The 7,757-nt window shown below is 34.6% G+C and overlaps 1 long non-coding RNA gene across 5 annotated transcripts; it reads left to right on the top strand.

Annotated features, from left to right (window-relative positions):
• The first annotated feature begins 693 nt into the window (after positions 1-693).
• Positions 694-7,751, top strand: LOC106762147. Of its 5 annotated transcripts, none has more exons than XR_001375776.2 (8): positions 694-1,113; positions 1,204-1,289; positions 1,813-1,882; positions 2,302-2,383; positions 4,708-4,879; positions 5,148-5,246; positions 5,857-5,962; positions 6,110-7,751. It is a non-coding gene; the product is annotated as an uncharacterized LOC106762147 (long non-coding RNA). The 5 variants fall into 5 exon arrangements; XR_002667742.1 differs by having other exon boundaries at positions 5,865-5,962; XR_001375777.2 differs by having other exon boundaries at positions 698-1,113; positions 5,865-7,751.
• Positions 7,752-7,757: the final 6 nt, after the last annotated feature.

Genomic DNA, 7,757 nt, shown 5'->3' on the forward strand with positions numbered 1-7,757 from the left:
CTTTCCATAATCTTTTTGGGGTAAGCAGTCTGTACCAACACAAGCCTTGAAAAATAAATAAAAAGAAAAACCCCTAAGGTTTCCAACCCCAAGCAAGGAGGAGTAGCCTCTTCCTTCAGTTCCATTAATGGTAGTCATGACCTCCTTCCATCACATCACACATTATCAAACCAAAGGAGATGTAAGATATGATTTGGGTAGGGTGTTATCCTCAATCAACGAAATATCTGATCACTTCTGGCCGTCGTCGTTGATCCCTATCTCTGTTGCCGATTAGGGTTCCGGGATGAGCCGTAGCACCTCCGAGTTTGCTCGTGTTCGCCGTCAGACTTGGTCACGCGGTTACACTTCAAATCTGCTTTCTATGAATATAAATAGCGAACAGTAACCTAAACAACAACCTTACTTCCCTCCTCTACTTTTAGCTTCCTAACATAAACCACTACAAGAAAAATGGTAATTATATATGGATTTTTATCCGTATATAATGGGAATGCCATATATGGATTTTTTATACAGATTTGGACAATAACAATATATACAGATTTTTCGTATATAATGGGAGAAATTTTTTATATACGAACTATAATATCGATATGTAATATTGGTGCGTTTAAGCGCAAAATTTATGTAAGGATTTATCCGTATATATGATTGTATGTAAGTGAAAGACAATATTATCTACTGAATTTAGATACGAATATTGAGTTAATAGTAATTAAAAAATAACATTTAGTAATTAAAAATAACATTTAGTTCAGATGATGTCACTCTTGACTGTACTCACTCCCGAGCCCTAACCTTCTCCCCCTTTCTCTTCTCACTCCTGAGCCCTAACATTCTCCCTGCACTCTCTTCTTCCCTCACACTCGTTCTCCCTGCACTCTCGAGCCCTAAACTAATCTGATTTCCCTCGCACTCATTCACAGTTGTTTGACGGGAAGCGTAACCTCGCACAATTGTTCTCCTTCCGTGAGCTCACAGTCTTGTGACTGGAACCCTCTATTTCCTTCTGCCAAACCACCATCCTCCCTCATTGGGACCGCATATTGACGCATTGGAGACATCGTTTTCCTTGAGTCGAACCATAGTTGTCCTTCTACTTCAAGCCCAGTGAGTAGTCGAAGCTTTGATTCTTTATTTTTTTTGGTTTTGCTCTGGTTATTGTTACATTGACCTATTTTTGGTCGTTGTTCTTTGGAGGTTTGAAATTGCGATTAAGGAAACCCTAGGTTGGTTTCGTCGATCTGGAAGATATAAGTTTGAGTTGTCATTGTCTTCTACACCTGGTAAGTTTCAATTGTTTAGATTTAGGTTTTTCTTAAACCTTGAGTGTTATTGAAAATGGGTGTTTAGGGAGGGGATGGGATGGGATGTTGATGAAGATGAGTTTTTCTGTTTTGGAGGTCGAAAAATGCATGAAACTGTGTATTCGATTTGTGTGTTCACTTCTGCATCCTGAAATAAGTGGTTATTAAAAGATTTCATAATTGTGACATTGTTTTTAAGCTATTTTGTGTTTAGGTATTTGATTTGAAGAGGAAAAACTGAAAACAACTTTTCGGTGTTTTCATCCTTTAACGTGCAAATGTTTGAAAACAACTAGCTTCTTTTGTTATGAGTAATAGGACAATTGATGAAAATGTAAAATCATTTTCTTTACTTAGCAAACCCTTAAATACTTAAGCATTGTTCTTTTTATCGTACAACTCTTGTTCAAGTGTCAGGACAATGCTGCAGCCGTTGTAATCTTCTTTCATGATTTGAAGCTAGAAGATTATTATTTTATCTGGTTGCATGATATTCTTGCAGATTGCACAATTTGTGTTTGGAATGCATCTGACGGAAGCTTAGTCACTCATTGACTGGGCATACTGAATCTGTAAGTGTTTATTTGTTGGTTTTGGTTTCTCTTCTTACTTTGGTTTGATATGATTTTCTTCTTTTGTAAATATAATGTATGATGTCAGACTCTGGCTTTTTATGTGATATGTAACTTAAGCATCTGGCTTTTTATGTGATATGTAACTTAAGCATCTGGCTTTTTATGTGATATGTAACTTAAGCATCTTATCTGATGGCAAGTGTTGTGTTTCATATTATGTTTCAAAAGTTGCTTAGGATTTAGAGTATAATTTGATTAATGTTTCAAATGATTGATCTTTTGATTTATGATTACATCTAGAAGTATTTGTTTTCTACTAGTTTGGATACAAACATAAACTTCTTTCTTACTGTTAGGATGTGTGCACTTCTGGAAGAAATTTATTGACATATTTTCTGAACTTCATGTTTATCCAGCCTCTTCATACCAAGTTTTAAGTACTAAACTTAGCTGAAGAACTTGGCAGGAGATTGTTAGCTGTATTTGATTCTCCTACAGGTATTACTCAATCATAGACAATTATGCTTGGTTTTAGTAACTTTTCTCTCATAATCATCTTTCTCAATACAGAAAAGGATTCAGATGAAGGATTGTATTGCATGTTTTTAGAATTTAAGATATATTATCTTCTAAGATCTCACTTTTGATGGAATTTTATACCACCATACCAGTGTTAACAATAGTGGATTATGGAAAATGGCAGAAAGCCATTAATTTGCCATACCATTTTGAGAATAGTGTTTGGTGTTTGAGTTTTGCATTTGCTGTTTGAGTTTTGGCCTGATCATTTCAAAAACCATGTATTCATTATGTTTAAATTTTCCAAATTCTCATGATAATTATTTTATAATTAAGTTTATGTACACGAAGAAAAACTCTAATGATAAATAAAGTATTATAAAGAGTGTTAGAGAATGCCATTAGAGTTTCTCATAAATAATTGAACGACAGCATAAAAAATAATTGAACAACAGCATATAAAACATCATTAAACTTTGATCCCCTTTTAACTGTGTCTATTTTCTTAAAGTCAAACATATACAATCAAATTCTGATCCTACAACCCTTGTTTCTTTTGTAAAAGGAACAACATAATATGAAACAATTTCAGTTAAAAACACTTGAAAATGGTATAACATGTTGATGGTTTAGGCTACACACAGCAAAACGGGTGCATAAATCAAAATGAAAGATTAATTCTTAAAGTTTAATTCACAAAATTATGAGCATACATTATAGTTAACTTAATTATAAACATACAATTTGAATTAAGTTTTAAATAGATTCTTTAACATTCATTTTTCTTTTAATTTTAAATTTAAGTTATAACTTGAGTTTCTCCTAATTGATATTTAGATATAGATTATACTAAAGCAACAAACATCACTGAAGTGAAACCATAGTTTTGATCAAAGAACCACGCTAGAAACACTCAAGATATAGTGTCTAGGTTCTATCTAATGTCTAATTGATTCAAGGAAACACTTGGGACAACCCTATATATATTGCAAGGATAATGTTTTGAACTTCTTAGGGAACAATTGCAAAACTAGCTGATCATAAGATTGTATTGTATTATGATTTCAAGTTAAATGCAATGAATTTGGACTAAAGCTTTGCCTTGTATACCATATAATGCAAGTGTGACATCAACATTGGTTCTGATTCTGAGTAAACAAAAAAGAATTTCTTGGTCGTCTAGAAATTTGCTGTCATTGCTTAATTTACCTTAACTCATTTGTGTGATCAAGCTTTCGGCTTCCTTTTATAACATAATTTTGTTGTAGTTAGTGTGCATGTTAGTTGTTCTGACTTTGTACTTATATTGGATTATGGATAAAAGATGTTTGGCACGTTGCATACAAGCTGAGCTGACCGAGAGTTGGAGGTTAACCAACCTGTTGGTGCAATGCTATGAAAATACTTTAATGTTGAATTAACCCAAAGTTGTTGATATTCTTTAATTTCTATGAAAAGTAGCTTGACAAGTGTAGGCGTGACCCACCCTATATGATAAGATTATATAGCTTATTAAGTACGATTGTAACTTCAATTACAATTTGTAGGGGTTGATTGTGTACAGTTTTAATTTCTGATTTGCTTCCTTATTTCTTCAATCAGGGTCACCTCATCTATATATTTGTATCAATTTTCAACATTTTAGACAACAGAACAATTTAGTCTTTCCTATTCGCTCTTTTAAAGTACAAGCATGTATGAAGATGATACATGTTACAGATTCAATATTGATCCCCTTTACTTAAATTCGTGACTCTAACACTTTTGGTTGTCATAAAAGATCCTCAAACCATGGTGTATAAAATTGTGAGGCTTTGTAGATCAGTAGGCTTTAGATATCCTTCATATTGGGCATAGCCTTAACCAAACCCAGAAGCCCTACCTCCAGCCCAATGCTTGCAACCTGGTTAGGGTAGTTTGGACTTAGCTCTGGAGCTTCATTTTCCACGCACTATATGACAATGTAATGAGAACATGGACTAACACTCATCAATACTTCTGTTCACCGTAATTGCACACACTCCTCTAATGCACACACTCCCTAGTCCCCTCCCTCCCCTTATCACTTGTCAATCACGTGATTCCTTGTTGATTAATTTGAAATTTTGATCTTGCAAAGTATTTGTGCTAATTGGTCCTCTAATCTTGTTTTTGTCAATTAGCCAGTACTAGTACAAAGTTCTAATATGTTTTTCTGCTGTTTGATATCTTTGTATAGCATATGCTTTCTTATTTAGCTTAAGTACTACATGTATGTAGGTGTTTGCATTTTGTGCATTTCAGTAATTAAATTTATTTGGCAGCATCAGGGAATACCAGATAACGGGTATTTATGGCAGAGTTAATTCCCAGTTAAGCTCCCCTAGCCAGCCATATTCTTTGAGAGAGGCTCTAGCTCAAGCACAGTCTTCTAGGATTGGAGCTTCTGCTCAAGCACTTTGAGAATCTTTGCATCCACTTTTGAGACAGAATTTGGTACACTTTTTCTTTTGTAGTTAAATTTTAATTTGTTTATGGGTCATGCTTTAAGCTCATTATTACTTTATTTTATGGGTCAAAGCTTTGCATGCTGTTATGCACAGTTTCAAATTAATCATCAGCTGCAATGACTCTTAAACTTGGATGTATTTTCTGTTTATTTGAAAGAATTCCCACCCACTTGTTTGTGTGCTTGTCTTTTTTCTGTTTACTTTTGGTAACTGAGTCTACATTTTCTTTTGTTATGAATGTGTACATATTGTAGGAACTTTGGGAGGAAAATTTGAGTGCCTCAGTCAATCTTATACATTGCAAGAACTGATCATAGATGTTTAAGCTATATACATGGAAATCGATATATCAGGTGTGGTTAATCTGAAATTGTATATTATTGCTCTTAATAAATTGTATATAACAGTTCATAGATTGCACATGCACCAAGTTGTTGTTAGTTTCACATGGCTATACCCTTATTTAAATATGAGTTAGATGGTCAAACTATTAGAGATTCTCCGAAACTGCATTCCCTTTCCCTTCAAAAATTCTTGCATATCAGAATGAGTGCCGCAAACAGCTTCCACTGGTTGCTTTGGAATCCTTACTCGTTACTTCCTAAGGCCGAACTTCACTCTCCTTTTCTCTATATAATGCCTACACCCAAAAACTTCCATTCCTTTCAATCAGGGTACCTAATTCTTGTAAGAACATATATATATATATATATATATATATGTATATATATAGATAAGTGTGTATACATATGTATGTCTATATACAAGTAAAATATAGTATATGTATATATTAAAAAGAAAGTGGGGTGAAAGCTAAAATGAAAATAAAGAGAGGGGCCTTTTATTAAAAAGAAAATTGTTTCTAATATTGTTGCTAGACCTTCTGCCAAAGTGAAGCCATTTTCTTAAAAACATTTTCTCTCTAAACAGTTTCTTCTTCTCCTAACTCTGTCTTTTCTCTAGCCTTTCAGTGCACTGACTCGGTGCATGTTTTGTTAAGTGGTACCCCTGCGATTGTCCCGTAGAGAGCTTCGAAACCATCAGATTGGTTTTACGCGTTCCATATCCGGTAAGTGGTTTTCTCCTCTTCTTCGCTGTTTTGGGGCCTAGGGCATACTATCCATTGATTCGCATGAGAATGTCCCTTTCCCTTTCTGTTTTCTTCAAAATGTTGAGTTTTAAGAGCTGTTTCCACCACCATTTGATGGTTTGTAAGGTATTGTTAAAGTCTTGGCCGAGTGAGTTGTTGTGGACAACGTGTGGTGAGCAAAATTGTGCTTGGAAATCAAGGTAAGGGGAGCTGGATGTTTGCTTCTGTTTAGTGAACTAAGATACCATGAATTAGATTACTGTTTAAAGATGTGCAATGATGTTTATGTGAAATTGCTTTGTATGTGAATATTGTATGAATTGGAATTGATGATGCTGTGTGTTAGCTCTAGTACCCATTGTGTATAAATTGTTGAAACTGTGATTTTTGTTTGGAGGTGATACATTGGTAAAAATTAGTGTGTTGCGGGTATGAAAGCCGTTATACAAGTTACTGGTTAGGGAGTCAATAAATTACAGGGTCCTGGATCACTCATGAGAGGAACTAAGATAGCAATTTGGAGCAACTAGGGTCTAGTGTGTAATTGGATTGTTGGGACAACTTAGACAAGTTAATTATAACCTGTTAGGACTATAAAATTGGTTAAAATGAGGTTCTAAATGACATTCTTCTGGTTGAGATGTTTGATGTTATTTGACTGTTAGGGTGTATGTATGTCTATATGTGTGACTTGTGTGGTTTGAAATAACATGTTTGTGAAATGAAATGATGAACTTGAATGTGAACTGGACGTCTCAGGGTGAGATAATTGAAAGTAAAGTGAGGGGTGTTGTTGTTGTTGTTCTGTATAACTGTATGGAGCTGTGAATGGTGAGAGAAGAGGGAGATCCTCGTCTATGGTCTTAGAATTTAGACATAGACAAATTGGGGGATTTACCTTGCATAGTGTTGGAGATGATCAATAGTTCGACAGTTATACAAATTCGGATGAGTCGTGTTGAGTACTTAATGCATGGTTTGAATGGTATGTTTGATTGTTCTTTTTATACATAACTAAATATGATGATATTGATTGATTATGCTATATGTATGTTGCTTGTTTACCTAGTTTACCCTTATTTCTGTGTTGTGTGTTGTTTGTGTATGTTTTTCCTTTGCGATGATCATCCACTTGGATGAGAGCATTTGTTGTTGAGGAAGTTCCCCTTGAACAAGAGCTTGAGGACGCTAATGTTGTAGCTTAGTTTATCTAGGAATTCTACCTTCTTGTATTTTGAGATACTCTGACATTTGAATTCTCTTAGTTTGCTCGTCATTTTGAAAAACTTTATTATACTTAGAGTTTTAAATTCGGATGTTGTTTTAAGGATGATTGTAATCCTAATTACTTATCTAACTGCTTTCTAGTATTATATTTGATGACATCATCATATTATTATATCCTTGTCATATAATTGGAATGTCACAATTCTTTCTGTCACGTTCCAATATTCCCACCACTTCCAACTTTCACTTTCTTTTCTCTCCATGAAACAATCCATCTTCCTTTCACTGCACCATATGACAAGTAACATCTTTTACTCAAGCTAACATTCTCAATAATCCACTTACGCATTTCCTGCATGCTCCATCAACCCTAAACTCATGCATTACTCTCCACGAGGTTTGTACACCTCACATCATTTATCTGTAGGGTTGTACATTTTCCACGAGGTTTGTACATCTCACATCATTTATCCGTAGGGTTGGTACACCCTCCACGAGGTTTGTACACATCACATCATTCATCCGTAGGGTCGGTACACCTTCCACG

The sequence above is a fragment of the Vigna radiata genome, chromosome 5 (assembly GCF_000741045.1).
Source record: "Vigna radiata var. radiata cultivar VC1973A chromosome 5, Vradiata_ver6, whole genome shotgun sequence".
Taxonomy (NCBI): Eukaryota; Viridiplantae; Streptophyta; class Magnoliopsida; order Fabales; family Fabaceae; genus Vigna; species Vigna radiata.